This window comes from Peromyscus leucopus, chromosome 3, assembly GCF_004664715.2.
Source record: "Peromyscus leucopus breed LL Stock chromosome 3, UCI_PerLeu_2.1, whole genome shotgun sequence".
Taxonomy (NCBI): Eukaryota; Metazoa; Chordata; class Mammalia; order Rodentia; family Cricetidae; genus Peromyscus; species Peromyscus leucopus.
The window spans coordinates 150,760,838-150,777,745 of record NC_051065.1 but is presented as its reverse complement, the minus strand read 5'-3'; the positions used below and the strand labels follow the sequence as shown (position 1 = coordinate 150,777,745).

Here is a 16,908-nt window from a genome sequence, read left to right as displayed (position 1 = left end):
TTCCAGAAAAGCCAGAACCATGCAGAGAAACCCTGTCTTGAAAAAAAGAAAGAACTAAGCTTAAGCAATATGCCCTACACTATACAATGGCAAGGCTAGGATTAAACACTCTAATTCCAGGATTGACACTCCAAAACATGGAAAACCTCAAGCGCCATACGGTTCAATTATATTCCACATAATCATGGCCCATCGCTCTCAAAATAACTGATGTACTACTTATTTGATTACATATAGCACTTTGTTCTCTGCTCTTTCTCCATCAGTGGTTCTGATACCTTATATATAAAAGGCATTTACAGCTCTCATACTCCTTCCTACAAAGGGCATAAACAACATAAAAACCAACTGTTTCTGTAAAAACCTTCACTTTTAAATTTCTAGTCTGAACCTGGATTACAAGACTGACATAATTCCCTATAACTTTAGTAATGAAGAAAAACAAACGTCAATGGACTCAACACTAATAGCATAGGGAATGACAAGCAGACAACCTTTAAAAAACTACACTGTGGCTCAATCAGGTCTGGAACTCACTATGTAGCCCAGGCTGGCTTCAAACTCAAGGCAATCCTCCAGTCTCAGCCTCCTAAGCACTGGAATTACAGGTGTGAGCCACCACATTCAGCTAGCAAAAAATATTTAAGATTTATTCTATTCTCAGTTATGTGTATGGGGAGTGTGAATGATGTGAATATGAGTGCAGGTGGCCAAGGAGGCCAGAAGAGGAAGTCAGACCCCCTAAAGCTAGAGCTATAGGTAATTTGAGTAGTCTGACATGGGTGCTGGGAACCAATCTCAGGTACCCTAGAAGAGCAGCAAGCTCTCTTAACTGCTGAGCCATCTCTCCAGTACCCAAGTAATACATTCTGATTAATTAAATAAAATGCAAGATTTTTTTCAGACAAAAATTCTAAACTGGTTTCTAAATAGGTTATTTCTACCTCTGACACTTCACCAAATTACACAATTTCATTTCTACAAGAATCACAATTCATTATTATGTAAACATTAATATGTGCACCCAAGTTTCACCCAGTATCTTTTGGATTTTGTTTTCTTCAGTGCTGGGAGTCGAACCTACAGCTTTCCTGCATGTTAGGCAGGTATACTACCAACATATCCATCCCAGTAGCCAGGATCTAACTGAATCTTCAAAATTGAAAACTAGCCAGCCTGGTCTCCAAAGCAAGTTCCAGGAAAGGCGCAAAGCTACACAGAGAAACCCTGTCTCAAAAAAAAAAAAACAAAACTGAAAACCAGCCTGGAGTGGTGGTGAATGCCTGTAATCCCAGGGCTCAGGAGGCATAGGCAGTCAGATTTCTGTAAATTAAAGGCCAGCCTAGTCTTCATAGTGAGACCCTGTCTCAATATCAAAGAGGGGGTAAAAATGTGAGGGTAAAAGTGTGGAGCTTGTTCTAGCTAATCTAAAATTACAACTACTCATTGTACCAACCAACTATTCCGCGTCTACATATAGATCATTTAATCTCTAATTTTATGACTATAAATTCAACTATACACTTTATCAATTAACTATCATAGCCTCTATTTCCTACCAATCTCTACAAGCAGAAGTTTTTCTAGTAAATAAGAGTCTGCTCATGAAGTAAACATGAAAACAGGCAGTGATCTCCAACTACTGAAACTAATCAATGTATTTCTCTCTTGGGTTACAGAAAAGCACTCCCTTGGCCATTTCCCCAAATAAATTAGGTAAGCATTAGGAAAGTTACTGTTTAAATTTCATTTTATGACAGTTTCCTCTTCTTCCATGAGTAAACCATTGAGAGTCCTGCCTCTCATTATATCATAATATATATCCATCAAAGGACCTGTTTTCTGAACAAGAAATAGCTTAAGTCATAAATGATAAGGGCTGTGACTACTATAATCTAATAGGAAGCAAGAATGCAGAAAAGCCGGGCGGTGGTGGCGCACGCCTTTAATGCCAGCACTCAGGAGGCAGAGGCAGGCGGATCTCTGTGAGTTCGAGGCCAGACTGGTCTCCAAAGTGAGTTCCAGGAAAGGCGCAAAGCTACAGACAAACCCTGTCTCGAGAGAGAAAAAAAAAGAATCCAGAAAACTCAGGTTTATTGTGCTAAACTGTGAAATGCTGATGTTTAGAACACTGAATACCACTCACTCTCAGTAACATCTCCCAACAAAGTAAGACACATTCTCCCACAAGGTACCAGAAGCACAGTTTAAAAGCACTTGACATTGACAATATTCCTTGGAAATGGAGGGACCTACGTAATGAAAAAAACCCTACTTCATTTTGAAAGTGTTTAATAAAGACTACGATAAAGCCAGGTGTGGTCGTGTATGCCTGTAATCCGAAGCACCTGAGTTTGAGGCCAGCCTGGTCTACAGAGTGAGTTCCTGGAACAGCCTACACTAAGAAACCCTGTCGGAGTGGCGGGAGGAAAAAAAAACTGCAATAAGTACACATGAAAATGAAAAATAAAAGCAATCTACAAGAAAGCCAGGCATGGTAGGTCATGTCTGCTGCAGTCTCAGCTCTTGGAAGGCTAAGACAGAAGAATCCACAGTAAGTTGGAGGCTAGCCTGGAATAGGGTGAGCCCTTGCCTTAAAAAAATCTAGAAAACAGGGACAGCCAGATAACTCGGCACGTGAAAGTGCTCACAGCACAAGCGGGTCAACTGAAGTTTGACCCCAGCAATCCACAGTGGGAGAACCGAGTCCCAAAGGCTGTCCTTTGACCTCAAAGCGGGAGCGCGCACGCACATACGCACACACTTTTCTTAAGTCCATTTTTTTAATCCAAAATTAAGCATCTCCAATGAATACAATGAAAACAAAATGGATCAAGGTCTATCGAAACGCAAGGTGTAAAAGACAGCTGCACTTTAAAACATGTATAATTTTCACACAATTAGCTCCAACAGAACGGTTCAGTTTGTTTTATCCACTCAAAGCCATCAACCACAACCACCTGCAACTATTACTCTGAAATGTGCCTGGCAAAGAAACTGAGTCCTGGGCCTTATCTTAAGAAGTCAGCTTAAAAATTAAAAGTGGTACAAAGACATCAAGCACAAGGTGGGGTAGGGGGCCCGCAGGAAAAATTTAAAAACTGAAGACAGCACTTTTAAGAGTCTAAGAGTAATGAAACACACTCCCTCATGGTTGCTCCAGAATGAAGTTGTCTAAACACCAACATCTTCCTTCTTGTGTGTAAAACCTGATTCACTCACGCTCACAATTTACCTACCCCAAGTCAACGCAAAGGGGCTCTTCCCTCCGCGAATTCCACTCATCATCCGGCCAAAAAAAAAAAAAAAGCATCAAAACCCTAAAGTGGCAATGTGAGATCTGCTTCAGTAGCCCCTCCAGCTACCTCGAGGGCAACATCCACGCTTCATTTTCCTCTTTGAAATACAACCTTTCTTCTTCTATCTCACCAGGTCCAAAATAATAAAAAGATCATCTTAAACATTTTACATCAGAGCTACCTTGGCCGCACCCCAAACTCCAAGGCTCCCCCCAATGCCCCCGTCTCCCCACATCATGCCTCCCACCTCCAGTCTCGGAGCGCCCGAAGCCCCCACCTCCCACAGCGGAGGTCCCCGCCGCCAGCGCCTTCGCTCCCGCCCAATCCCGGAGCTCCGCAGGGCGCGGCCGCCGGTGGGCTCGGGTGCGCTGGGGCGGGGTCCACCCTCCCGACCTCCCCATCCTTCCCGCCCACCCTCCCCCCTCAGCCCCCGGCCCGATCAGGAGGGGGAGGGGTCCCGAAACCTCACCTACAGCTCCGCCCCTCCCCAGGGGCGCTCTGCCCTGCCCAGCCAGGGCCGGGAACGCCGAGCCGGGTAGGAAACGGCAAATGCCTCGGCGCCTGCGACCGCCGGACAGCTCGAGGTCCCGCCTGACGCGCGGGCGGCTGCCGACACGGCCGCCTCACTCTCCTCGGCGCCGCCGCTGCCGCTGCCGTTGCTGCTGCTGCCTCCGGGACACCCTGCCGCCGCCACTATCACAGCCGCCGCCGCCGCCACAGCCACAGATACAGCACGACCGGCGCCCGCGACGTCACCACGCCCCGCCCTCCGCGCACACCTAGCCCCGCCCCCGGCCGCCCGCGCGGCGCCCGCGCCCCGCCTCCCGCTCTCGCGGGCCGCCGGGCTTTCCCTCGTCCCTCTGGGAAGCGCCTGGCGACGCGGCTCAGGGAGGGGGGACGACGGCGCAGCAGGATCGCGAAGCGCGGCGCTTCGAGGCCACGAAGGTAACTGGGCGCCGAGGCCGAGTTGTGCCACACGCAGAGCCGCCCCCCGCATACACACACACCCACGGCCGAGCGTCCACGGGAGAGCCGGGGCCGCGATGGCGAGCCAGGAAGGTGCGGGCGAGGAGGGGCGGCGTTTGTCTCCTCCTGCTTGCCGTAGGACGTGGACTGCTGGAAGCCCCAGGAGTGGGGTGGCCTTTCCCAAACCTGGAGTCGCCCCGCCCCCTCCTTGGCAGGCCCGTTACCCGGACCCTGGGATCGCTGCCACCTTAGGAAATAACTCTGGGCTTGTCACTTAGAGCCGCCCCGGCTGCCTGGGCACCCTTTGTCCAGGAGAAGTTAGCTTGCCCCTCACACTTGGCTTTTGCGAAATGTGGCTGCGGAAGGCAATACTCTGAGTCATCTGGGCTGTCCGAGCGGTCATCGTAAAGGACCCTCGCCTCAGTAGGTGGCTTTTCTGCAGCGATCCTGCCGGGGAGGAAGAGCGTGGGCGGAACCTGATGTCCACATGCGCTGCGTGCGCTGTGCCAAATGCTTCACCACGTTACCTTTTTTATTTAGCCCTCACACCAAGCAAGGCGAACTAGGAAGCAGCTGCTGCCTTATTTTAGACAACCCAGTTCTCTGGCACAGAATCTCAACCTTTTCCTTTTGTCAGGTGCAGGCAAAAATACAGAGGTAGGGACAACGCAGTCATTAATTTTGAAATGGAGATAAGCTATCTCTAAGCCAGAAGTCTAAGGGTGGTGTGAATTATACTCATCCCCATACTCCCAGGGTTTATTAAGCTAATTTAAAATGCCTTTGAGATGAGAGGAGTTAAGACTCATCGTTTTACTCATCCTTAACCTCCCACCATCATAATTAGCCAGCTTACACTGTTCATAATCTCATTAACATTTTCCCCCATCCAGCCGTAGTATTCACATTCATTCACCAGATTCTATCTTGTCCTTCCCAGATTCTCTAGTTGTTCCCTCCCAAAATGCACTTGGATCATGACAGCGCTTGGGCATGCTGAACTGAGTCCCCTTCAGTACATCTAACATATGACAACCAATTGTTTGAGTGTGTGCAGCCAAACAAGACACTGTAGAGCAGCCAGAGAGGACTCTTAGAAGATTTCATTTCTGGGGCTGGGAAGACGAGGCTTAGTGGATAAGAGTGTTGCTCTGCAAGCATCAGGACCTGAGTTTGAATCCCCAGGACCCACATAAAATCCAAGCATGGCTTCAGGTGTTTTTAACACCAGCACTGGGGAGGGAAGACAGGTTGATCCCAAAAGTTTTGCAAAAAAAAAAAAAAATGAACTTCTGATTCAGTGAGAGACCCTGTCTCAACGCAGTAAGGCTGAGAGCAGTGGAGGAAGACAGCTGATGTCCTGCTCTGGCCTTTGCCAATGCGCACGCGCACATACACACACACACACACACACACACACACACTGACAAATTGAGATTGAGATTTCATTTCTTAGATATCTAGGTACTCACCCATTAAAAGCCATTCTTCTTTGACTATTTTTCCAGATTTTTGACTATTTTTCCAGATCCTTCTCTGCATAGTAAGTAGAGAGAAGCTGGCCTGCTAAAGGTGTCTGTATCTCTGTGTGTCGGGGCTTGTCTGGGATGCCCTGGAACTCACAACAGTAGCTGGTTCAGTCTCCCAAAGGATGGTACTGCAAGCATGGGACACAACGTCTAGTACTCTCGCTGTGATTTATGTTTGCTTGGCACCTGGCTGCCTCCCTTTTTTCCAGTTTCTCTCTTTTGGAATGAAAATATCTATCCATTGTTTCCTGGAAGCATGTAACTTACGTAGTTCTTAGCTAGAGAGAATTTGCCTCAGGATAACTCATCCCAACCCATACATAATTTAGATAATACACACTGAATACCTCTTATCTGAAATGTTGGGACCAGAAGTGATTCAAATTTTCCTTGGTTTTGTTTTGATTTGTTTTGTTTGGGGCAAGAGATTCAAATCAAGGTTTCTCTGTCTGGCTGTCCTGGCCTCAAATTCAGAGATCTACCTCCCAAGTGCTGGGACCAAAGGTAGGTGTCACTACCTTCCAACCTGGGGTGGGAATAGATACTGGTGTACTTATAGACTGGCATTTTGAGGATGTGGCACCCAAGTTCTATACCCAAAGTTAATTTATTTCATATGTACCTCTTTCAGGAATATGTCCTGAAAGTCATTTCATAAAATAGTTTTAATTTGTCCATAAAGCAGGGCTTTATAATATGAAAGTTTCCACCTGTGATACCAAGTTTTGACCATGGTGGTCAAAAACTTTCAGCTTTTGCAGCATTTCAGATTTTTTTTTTAATTAACGATGCTTAATCTCTTTGTTTGCTTTAATTTGGGGAAATCTTTTTTATTAGTTGTTTTCTAGCCTCTCCTGGTGTGGGAATCTCAATGTATTGCCTAGACTGGTCTTGAACCACTGGGCTCAAATGATACCCTTTCACATTATAAAAACCCTGCTTTATATACAAATTCAAACTATTGTATAAAATGACTTTCAGGATATATTTCCTGAAAAAGGTACATATGAAAGCCTCAGTCTCCCAAATGCTGAGACTACAGGCTAGTGACGCCACACCCATTTAACCTGTGTTTAGTTAGGTAAGATTTTGAACATGAATGATCTCTTGGCATGCATACACTGCATTTTTCATTTGAGGGGAGACATAAATCTGAGTGGTCTGGAAGACAGAATTGTATGGGTTGAGTTAAGGTCCTTTGAAATTCAGATTTTGAAATTTTTATCCTCAAAGAGGTCATCTTCAGTCTGGTGTGGTGACACTAACCGACTAACACGAGACACTATCACATCAAAAGCAAACACCTGAATGTAGTGGCCATGCCTGTAGTTCCAACGCTGTGGAGGCTGAGACTTGAGCTTTAGTGATCCTGTGCTGTTTAGTGAAGCACTGTCTCAAAATCAAATAAAATGAGCCTAGGAGGGGGCCTAAAGATAGATGAAAGGGCAACATGGATTTGGGGAAACGATTTGTAAAGCATATCTCTTCCATGTCTAGAACTCAGCAATACAAAGACAACCCATATTTAAAGAATGATAGAATAATCTGAATAGATATTTTCCCAAAGATATCCAAATAGTCAAAAAGAACTGGAGAGGTTAATTGTTCAACATCTTTAATCATTAGAATTAGTTCTAGGCCAGGCAGAGATATAGAGCAAAACACTGTCTCAGCACTCAGGAGACTGAAGTGGCAAGATTGCTGTTTGAAGCCAGCCTGGGTTACAGGATGAGACTCAGTTTCCAAAACAATAAAAGATTGGCAAGAGGCCCTAGGTTCAATACCCAGTACTGAAAGCAGCAACAACAAACTTTCTAAAAAGCTGTACACACCACTAATGCATAGATCTCGTATGAAAACTTAGTACATAGCCCTTCTTCCCTGTGGGCAGATTGGAAATGGAGCTTTTATTGTGGGTGACCACTCATACGGTTAAAATTAAGACCTACAGCCAAGTTACGGTAGTACACACTTCTAATCCCAGTCACTTGGGAGGAATACAGAAGAATCAGGAGCTCAAGGCCCCCAAACTAGAAAAGAACCCTACCGTTTAAAAAAAAAAAAAAAAAAAAGTAGTCCATGGTTCTGTAATCCTGTAATCCCAATACTGAGGAAGAAAATACAGAGTTTGAGGCCAACTTGGGCTACATGGTAGACTCTCTAAAAAATAATAATAATAAAACAAAATTTTAAGATGGTCTGTTACCAAAATAGGTAGAAAAGTGATTATGAGAGAGAAACTCAAATGTTTACCAGAATTACTGAAATTTGGACCAGAGAGATGGCTCAGTGGATAATGATGCTTGCTGCCAACCCAGGACCCACATGGTAAAAGGAGAGAACCAACTCTTCAAAAGGTCTTCTGAGTTCACATGCATGTTGTGATACATGTATACACACACAACACACACACACACACACACTAAATAAATGTAATACATACTTAAAAGAGTTACTAATCATTAAAACTTCAGTCATGCCAGGCAGTGGAGGTACACGCCTTTAAACTCAGGAGGCAGAGGCAGACCTCTGCGAGTTCAAGGCCAGCCTGGTCTTCTCTTCCTGGAGAGCCAGGGAAAGAAATCCTGTCTACAAAACAAAACAAAAACAACTTAAGTCACATTAGATACATCTAAGAACAAGTAAAAAAGAAGATTCGGCTTAAGAAGGTATCTATAAAATGAAAAAAATGTAGGTTAAAGACACACAAGAACTGAGTGTGGTAGTGTGGTTTGTACTCCCCAATACTGTGGATTCTGGGACAGAAGACAAGGTCTCCTTGCCTATAGAGTGCAATAATGTGGGCAACTTAGGAGACGCTTTCTTAAATAAAAAGTAAAAAGAAGGCTGGAAATGTAGCCTAGTGGTAGGGTGCTTACCTAGTATGAATGAGAACCCAGATTCAATCACTACCACAGAAATATTTTTAGCAGTTGTCGTTTCTTTGGGGCAATACAAATGCCACAGACTGGATAGCTTTAAACAATAAAAATGTATTGTTTCACGGCTTTGGGGCTGAGGAAATAGCTCAGTAGTAGAGCTCATGATTAGCATACATGAAGCTCTGGGTTTAACCCCCAATTCCTAGCACCTCAAAAAAATTCTAAGATATCAACAGGGTCATGCCCCTCTGAAACCTGTAGGGAGGTGCCTTCCAGCCTTTTCCTGGCTTCTGGTGATTGCCTAGAAATTCTTGGCATTCCTTGAACTGCAGTTCCTGGTTTCAGCCTCTGCCTGCTTATCAACCTCTGGAGGTTGAATGTCTTCTGTGTTTATTTTGAGAAAGGGTTGACCATGTTGCCCAGGCCAGCTCCGACTGCCTCTGCTCAAGCGATCTTACCATCTCAACCAAAATTCCCCCTCCTCAAACCACTCCAGGACAGATTACTCTGCAGAGTTTTGTTTTGTTTGTTTTCCTAAGCTTTTCCCACACAAATCTGTGCAAGTTTTCAACATTAGAATTCTTAATTCTGTTAGGAAGATCAGGCCTCATGCCAACAAAATGTCATCAAATCTCCTAGATTACTATTCAAGAACAGAATCCACCTTAAGCATTGTTCTGGAAACAGGGCAAATCTACTCATTAGGATCTGTGCTCATTACAGAATCAGACTGGCACAGCTGATTGACAGCTTCCTCAATGAAACGCTTGATCAACAGTGTGCTTAAAAGTCAAACTACTCTAACCATTTCAAAGCAAGTAGATTCTGTGTTTAGGAACACTCAGCAGTGTTTCATTCATAACTAGAGAGAGAACAAAACACTATCAATTCAGAAGCTATTAAAAAAAACTACCGTGAGAACAATAAATACAAACTTCAGTCAAGGTTGCTCTTTCCCCGATTGCTTAAATCCCAGAGTATTGGCAAATAACTGCTAATAAGATGCCAGCTCTTGAAACCCCATGTTTCTGGTCCTTTCCCATTAAATATTTTCAGAATACTGGGTTGTTTCATCCATTCATATATTATTCTTCCACCTGGCTATCTGAGGAAGCTGGGTAGGCCTCATTCTGGGCAGTCATTCTTTTGATCATGTACATGACATGGTGGAAGGAAGACCAGGAAGGGTGAAGTCAGAACAGCTCAGATTCATTTTAGGATCCCAGAACGTGTAAATCACAAGATGGAAAAGTGACAGATTCGCCTTTGAACCCACATTCACACAATGGATATCAGTGACAGTAGCTGCTAAAAGTGAACTTTAGGGTGACCATACTTAGTGAGCCCACTTTGACTTAGTGATAAATCCTCTTATGGTATTACTTGGCTAAGTAGTAAAGACATGGCTCTCCAGTAGAGCGTAACTCCTGAAGAGCATCACATAGCCTATGGCTTCCATAGAGTTCAGCAGCATCTCAGTCCACTAATTCTTCAGGAATCATCCCTGCAATCACCACTGGAGAATTCATTCTTTTCATTTTTGAGACATTCAGTTTTGTTGTTTACCTTCCAAGTAAGCTCAGATCAATAAAAAGGCCACATCCCCATGTCCTTAAAAAGAAAATTAAGCCCAGGGGCAGTCCCTTGCCTGGGGACCTGGGGTATAAGATTAGTACATAAACCCACAGTACAGTATGCATTGCCTTAAATTGGGAAGGGTTGAGGTTTCTGTATGTTTGATTGGTTGGCTAGTTTTAGGGTGTTTTTTCCCCTCTGTTTTTGGGATTTGGGGTATTTGTTGGTTTGGTTTTGCTGTAGTTTTTGTTTGTCTTTTGGTGAGAAAAAAAAAAAAACACTATGGTGTGAGAAAAAGCCAATGATAGGACAATAAAAGCAAGAATCATTACTAAAATGGCAATGTACAAATAAGCAGTCATTTTCTTATGAGGAGTCAACTTGTAAAAGAACTAAATTGCCATTGCAAAAAGTACCTGTGTAAATTAGAAACTTGTTTTTAATAACGTTAATAGAGAATGTGTTCTAGAAAGTGTACATAACTGGATGTAAAATTCTGAAAACAATAGAACAGTCCCAGATGGCTAGCTGAGGCCAACCTTTAATGAGAATGAAAGCCTTGCCTGTGGGGAATTTTGGATGCTATCTGCAGAAATAGTACACTGTGCATAAACAGAATCGAGGTGTTTTCTCAAGTGTTGTAAAGTCTCATATACTTGTTTTCTACATGTTTTTCCATTTCACAGCAGAAGTGGCATAAAATACCCAAACAGAAGAGAGCTTGCATGCAAGATACCTAACCTCTTCATAATGATAATGTATCCACTTCAAAATGATTGCACCATCATTACATCCAGGTGTTGGGGTCCAGATGATCTATAGTTCTTTCCTCAAACACAAACCTTGACCCAGAAATGGCCCTGTGACTTTGGAAAACTGCAGGCATGAGACAAAGCCTAGGAAGAGTGTTCTCTGGGGCCAGACAAGGCCAAAAGGACAGAGAAATGCAAAAGGAAGAAGTCAGATAAGGGGAAAAGATAATATTTACAGGGAAGTGTGGAAGGAAGAGTGCAGTTAAGGGCCAAAGATACTGTTTGATCAAGCTCTGCTTACAGTGCTCTCTCTAGGAGCCAGGTAAACAGTGGGGAAAATAAAACATGGTTTATTCTTGTAGGGAGCCCAGAGTCTGTGTCTCTGTCTCCCATTACCCTCCTTTCATCTTCCCCATGATGCCCATAGTGTTGCTGGCCGTAGCGCCAGGACTTTGTACAACTTACAGGTGGTGGCCCTGGAAAGCACAAGCCCAGTATCAGCACCTAGAAAGCAGCCACCATCTTCTATGTCTTTTTTTTTTTTTTTCTTGCATGTTTTTCCTTTATTTTTCTTAACTGCTGTTGTTGCTGCTGATTAAGAAAACTGGTAACAGGCCGGACATAGTGGCACATGCCTTTAATCCAGCACTCAGGAAATATACATTTTAATCATTAAACAGAGCACTCTGGCAATCAGTGTTGAAAACCTTCAGTCTTCTGGACTGAAGAAAGCATTGTTTGGGGTTAGCAAGAGGACAGTTAAAGCTTGTCACCAAACTTGAGGACCTGAGTTCTGTCCCCAGGACCCATATGGTGGAAGAAGAAAAGCAACTCCAGAAAGTTGTCTTCTGACCTCCACTTACAGGATGTGAAACATGAACATAATGAAATGCAATTTTTTCTTTTTTTTTTTTAAACAGTGTTGCAATATGTAACTGGCTTTCTTGAACCTCACTGTGTACACCAGGCTGGGCTTGAATTTACAGAAATGCCTGTCTGCCTCTGCCTCCCAAGTGCTGGGATTAAAGGCTTATGCCACCACTACCAGCCATAAACAAGCAACCAAAAAAAAAAAAAAAAAACCTTCCATGAGACTAGTCAACAGTCAACCACAGAAAAATCAAATTAAACCACCACTAAAGATTGCTCCAGCTGTGTTACCAAAACTTAAGTTTCCTCTTTTAAAAATGGTTTGGGTATAATTTTGCTGTTTTTAATTTCCTTAGAGCTGGAGAGAGGGTTCAGCAGCTAAGAGCACTAACTGTTCTCCCAAAGAACCCACATGACAGCTGACTACCATCTGTGACTCCAGGACTCCAGTTCTTTTTGCCTGTAAAGACAGAAGAGGGCATTAGATCCCTGAAACTGGGATTGCAAAGGGTTATGAGCTGCCATGTGGACATTGGGAGCCAAATCCAAGTCCTCTGCAAGAGCAGCAAGTGCTCTCAACCACTGAGCCCCTCTCCTGCCTATATTAACTTTTTCAAGAACTGTATTAGCCTGCTTTCTGTTGCTGTGATAGAGCACTGGCTAAAGCAACTTTAGGAGGAAAGGGCTTATTTGACTTACTATCTTACACAGCCCATGGAGGGAAGCCGGGGAAGGACACTGCTCACTGGCTTGCTCCTCAGGGCTTACTTAGCCTGCTTTCTCATACAGTGCAGTACCACCTGCATAGTGATGACACCACCCACAATAATATGGGCCCTCTCACATCAGTCAATTAAGAAAATGCCTTACAGGACTGGAGAGATGGCTCAGACGCTAAGAGCACTGGCTGCTCTTCCAGAGGTCCTGAGTTCAATTCCCAGCAACCACATGGTGGCTCACAACCATCTAGAATCAGATCTGGTACCTCCTGGCCTGCAGGCATACATGCAAACAGAACATTGTATACATAATAAATAAATCTTTAGAAAAGAAAGAAAGAAAAGTCCCTACACACCAATCTAATAGAGGCAATTTCTCAGTTGAGAGTCCCTCTTTCCAAATTTGTCTTATGTTTGTATCAAGTTGACAAAAAAAAATTAACAAAACAGCACAAATCACAATCTGAAAATAATATAATGTAATGAAAAGTTGTGAATTGTCTGTGTCTGCTTTCACACTAGTATGCCAGAGTTGAATAGTTGTAATGGAGACTAATATTGCCCCAAAACAAATACTTACTGCTAGTCTTTGCTGACACTACTAAATCTCTTTATTTCTATTTTTGTTTAAAAAAAAAAAAAAAAAAGCCGGGCGTTGGTGGCGCACGCCTTTAATCCCAGCACTCGGGAGGCAGAGGCAGGTGGATCTCTGTGAGTTCGAGGCCAGCCTGGGCTACCAAGTGAGCTCCAGGAAAGGCGCAAAGCTACACAGAGAAACCCTGTCTCGAAAAAAACAAAAAAAAACAAAAAGGCCAGGCGGCAGGGGGGGGGGGGGGTAAGCACACCTTTAATCCCAGCACTCCGGAGGCAGAGGTGAGTGGATCGGGTCTCTGAGTTCAAGGCCATCCTGGTCTACAGAGCAAGTTCCAGGACAGCCAGGGCTATACATAGTGAGACCCTGTCTTAAAAAAAAAAAATGATAATAATAATAATACATGTTTGAACACTGAAATAGTACTAGAAGTTTATATTATTTTACTGATTTATTTCAGGAGGGGGCTTTGAGATAGGGTCTCATTTAGACACCAAGGGTGACTTTGAAATCCTGATGCTTCTGCCTCAATCTCCCAGGCTGGAATCTATGTGTGTGCCACCACACTCACCTCTAGACCTATAAACTCTTACAGATACTCTTTACACAGACTCTTTACTTTTCTCTTGCTGTGATAAAATACCTCGACCACAGCTGTTTAAGGAAGGAAGTTTATTTGGGCTTAACAGTTCCAGAGGGATAAGAGACATGGCAGCTGGAGCAGGAAGCTGAGAGCTTACATCTTCAAAACCCGAGCACAAAACAGAGAGAGCCAAATGCAAGCAGGACCAGTCTTAAGCTCTCAAAGCCCACCAGGGACATACTTTCTTTAGCAAGGCCACACCTCATAAACCTCCCCAAGCAGTGCCACTGTGGACCAAGTGTCTAAATGCCCACGACTATGGAAGACATTCCTCATTCAAACCATACTAGCCTGTTCTTGTAACTCAAGTATGGAAGGAAAGTTATCATCAGACATCACCCTCATTTATTGTCATTATCATGCCAACTTTTTTTGGAAACAAGCTCTTACTATATAACACAGACTGACCTGGGATTCACTAGATAGCCTAGGTTGACCTCAGATTCATGGTAATCTTCCTGCCTCAGCCTCCCAAGTCCTAGGATTACAAGCACTTGCTACTATACTTGGTTGGTCTTTCCAACTCTACCAATGTTCCTTCTTTTTTTGTTTGTTTGTTTGTTTGTTTGTTTGAGACAGGGTCCCATGGAGCTAAATCTAGACCTGCAAATGCTGGGTTTGCAAACATGCACAACCACACCTGGCCACAGTTGCTCCCCCCCCCCACACACACACACACAGGGTTTCTCTACATACTCTGGCTGTCCTGGAACTTGATTTGTAGACTATGCTGGCCTCAAACAGAGATTCGCCTGTCTCAGCTTCCCAAGTGCTGGGATTATAGGAGTGTGCCACCACCACCCAGCCTGGTCACAGGTTTTTTGTTTCTGTTTTGTTTTTCTTGGCTTATTAATGTGTAGGAATGTTTGGTCTGATTGAGTGTATGTGCACTATTTTCCTGTCTGATACCTGGGAAGGCCCAGAGAGGGTTGTAGAGTTTTTCTGGTCCTGCCTGGCCCACGGTCAGGACAAATCTTTCTCACCCGCCAGTCCCGCAGCTGCTCAGACCCAACCAAGTAAACACAGAGACTTATATTTCTTATAAACTGTATGGCCGTGGCAGGCTTCTTGCTAACTGTTCTCATATCTTAAATCAACCCATTTCTATTAATCTATAAGTTGCCACGTGGCTCGTGGCTTACTAGTATCTTAACATCTGCTTCTCATCGTGGGGACTGGTAGCATCTCCTCACTCAGCCTTCCTGTTCCCAGAATTCTCTTCTCTGCTTGTCCCACCTATACTTCCTGCCTGGCTACTGGCCAATCAGCATTTTATTTACACAGAGCAATATCCACAACAGAGGGTGATCCTCTGAACCTAGAATTACAGATGTTTGTAAGCTGCCATGTGGGTGCCGGAAATAAAACCCATGTCCTCTGGAAGAGCAGCCAGCTCTAAGCCACCTAGCCATTCTCTAGCACCACAGCTGTATTCTTAATGTTTAGAACAAGGTTAACTCAAGAGAAGGGCTAGTAATATGAGAGAGATGGTTTGCTTGGTTTTAGTGTTTTTGTTTGGATTTTGTTTTTCTTTTGAGACAATCTCTCGTATAGCTGGCCTCAAATTCCCTGAGTAATCTAGGCTGACCTTAAAATTCTGATCCTTCTTCCACCTCCTACTGCTGGGATTTATGTAGTACTGGGGATAGAACCCAGCACTTTGTGCATTCTAGGCAAGCAAGCACTCTACATTCCCACCTCTTAAAATGTGTTAAATGAATAAAATGTAACTCTTTTTGGAGGTGCTGGGAATCAAACTGAGGGCTCACGTCAGCAAGTAGTCTACCACTAAGCTGCACCCTTAGCCTGAAAATTATATACGTAAATGCAATAAGCTATAGGCTGGAGAGATGGCTCAGCAGTTCAGAGCATTGGTTGCTGTAAGCCCCTGGAGCCACACAAGTGGCCAGGCCCCTCCCCCAGGACCTCTAACTGCCAAGCTCCACCCACAGGACACTCTAACTGCCCTAACTGCTGGACCCTGCCCCCACCCTGCAGAGCAAAAAGCCCAAATCCCATGAAATCCCACCAGTCTCCATCCTGAAAAGTTCCACCCTCCTCTCAAGAAACTCTATATAAGCTCTGTATCCTGTTCAGTTTGCTGCTGTTTCTCACTGGAGCACAGGCAACCACCCTCCTGGTTTTTTCCCTCCTAATAAATTTCTTGTGTGAGGTTTGTTGTGTGGTGTGACTTTGTGGTATTCCTTGGCTCCGGGCTGCCAGGATACCTTTCCATCCAAGCTTACAGTTCTTCCAGAGGACCCAGATTCAGTTCTCAGCACCTACCCGACAGGCTGTACCACTACCATCAAGCAAAAGACAAGGATAGGAAACAGCAACAAAAGTACCCTATCTACCCACCCATCCCAACAATGGGACAAAGTCTTGGAGCCATGCCAGATGACTAATAACTACCATGGTGATGCTTAAGGAAAATGCTTAGCACCTCCTGCAGCCAGATGCCTTCCTGCCACTGAAGCACCCCACCCACCTCTGTTTTCTACACAAGAGCTCTGAATCACTACATTCATTCTGTGCCACCCAGGTCCCTCCAATTCAGCCTGTCTTGCATGTGAAGATCAGAGGCCTAGCAGCCACTTCATTCCCTAGCCATTTGTTAGTATTCTGTGGTGGGTAATAATTTCACAAAATGATGCACTGCCATACCCCATTCCACAGGTTCTTACATTGTGACTTTGATATTCTGTCTTTGAGAGGGGCGTTGTTTTCTTTGGAGACTGGATAAAATCAGAGCTAGTGCAGCTTTCTGCTTTTTGAGAATGCTGGCTCTCAGTGTCCAGTCATATGCCAGGGAAAAACTCCAGGCAGCCTGTGAAGAAGCCCATGCAGAGAGGAACCTGGACTGAGCCCGGAACTCAGCTGCACTCTGGGCCAGGAGCCAGCACTTCCTTGCCAGCCATGGAGTGAGCTGGCTTGAAAAACAGATCTTGCAGCCCCCAGCCAGCTACCCTGACTTATGCCACAGTGAGAGGTAAAGCTACCCAAAGCAAGATTCATGAGCAACATAAGTGATGACATACTCCTAACAAAGGAGTAAATTAATATGCATAAAACCCATTT

General features: G+C 44.3%; 1 protein-coding gene across 11 annotated transcripts in view; it reads right to left on the bottom strand.

The window, feature by feature from the left end:
- The window catches only part of Erc1 (ELKS/RAB6-interacting/CAST family member 1), a 334,813-nt gene extending 330,769 nt beyond the window's left edge, over nucleotides 1-4,044 (bottom strand). For all 11 annotated transcript variants that reach the window (XM_028880482.2, XM_028880487.2, XM_028880483.2 and 8 more), the window contains exon 1: nucleotides 3,769-4,044. The gene's annotated coding sequence lies outside the window, so the exon portion shown is untranslated. The remainder of the gene's footprint in view (nucleotides 1-3,768) is intronic.
- Between the last annotated feature and the right edge of the window lie 12,864 nt (nucleotides 4,045-16,908).